Source organism: Microtus ochrogaster, unplaced genomic scaffold, assembly GCF_000317375.1.
Source record: "Microtus ochrogaster isolate Prairie Vole_2 unplaced genomic scaffold, MicOch1.0 UNK115, whole genome shotgun sequence".
Taxonomy (NCBI): Eukaryota; Metazoa; Chordata; class Mammalia; order Rodentia; family Cricetidae; genus Microtus; species Microtus ochrogaster.
The window spans coordinates 322,589-324,057 of NW_004949213.1; positions in this window are offsets into that span (position 1 = coordinate 322,589).

A 1,469-nucleotide genomic window follows, 5' to 3' on the forward strand; every position below is an offset into this window, starting at 1 on the left:
TACAGCTCTCTGGAACTATCATTCCATAGGGTAGGATGACGTCTTCTGACTCCCCAGGCACCAGACACACAAGCAAGCAAAACACTCACACACGTAAAATAAATATCGGAAAGACAGAAAAGATAAAACTGGAGACATACAGAGACGGAAAAAGACATGGTGGGCTAGGGGAATGAAGGAGGAGAGAGAAAGAATGCAGAGGCAGAGACCCATAGAGAGAGAGATACGCCGGTATAGGGAGCAGAAGAGCACATAGATCGGAGGGAGACAGAGAAAAGAACCAGGGAGGGACGCGGAGACACTCCCAGAAACAAGTCAGCCCCAGCCTCTTCCAGGGCCCCCTACCTTACCCCCAGAGGTCTGGGCTCCCTGCCAGGCAGGAAAACTGGATCCAACAGGCAAGGGAGGGGCAGGAAAGTGGACCACATTCCCGAACAGTCTGTCCTTGAAAACTGACTGGCCCCACCCAAGGGCTGCTGCAGGCCCGAGTGGGCCCCTCCATGTGTGTCCCTAGAGCAAGGGGCTCATAAAGAGATATGCATCTGCTATCTTAGCCTGGTCTCAGATAGGGTTTCCTCCTGAGGGTTCTGGGGGGCTGGAGACAAGGTGGTATAGTAACAGACTTGGCACCTTGGAAAGAAGCCAGAGCCTGGGGATGGAGGCAGCCCACGTTCTGGGGCAAGAAGTAAGCAGAATGAATGTGAAAGTCTCCCAGAAACTGCAAGGCTGGAGGCACCAGAGCCCAGGGAACAGCAGCAAGCAAGGGGGGAAAGTACAGGAACCAACAGCATACAGGCTTCCGGGAGCAATGGGAAAAGCCAGGCATAGAGATGCACACCTTTAAAGCCAGCATTTAAGAGCCTGGAGCAAGAGCATGAATTTCAGACCAGTCTGGACTATATGATGAAATACAATCTTTTAAAAGGGGAAGTAGAGGAAGGGAATAGCAAGGTGGTTAAGACCTTTTACTGCACTTCCAGAGGACCCACACTCTACCAAGTGTGGGTGTTCAGTTCCCAACACCCACTTAGCAGCCCACAATCATTTGTAACTCCAGTTCCAGGGGATCTGAGCCTCTCTGGCCTCCCTGAGCAGCAGGAATACAGCTGGTGCAGAGACATATAGGTAGGCAAAACACCCATAAACATAAAATTAAATAAAAGTTATTTATAAAGAAGAAAGAAAAGCAACAGAATTGATAAAGTTCCAGGTATGAGTTTTCAGGAAGCACAGGCCCAGGGCACAAGGCATGCCAGGCCAGTGATATCCGTGGTGGCTGTAGGAGTTGGGAATGTATTCAGGAAGCAAGAGATACACACCTGTCTGTTATTTGGAGGTATGGTCCAGAAGAACACACAGGTCTACAGGTACTAGGGTCCTGAGAAGATGCAGCACCTGGGCACCTGGCTGAGTTTCTACATGAAAATGGCAGGCTGAAGGCCATATTCGCGTGTACACACACACACACA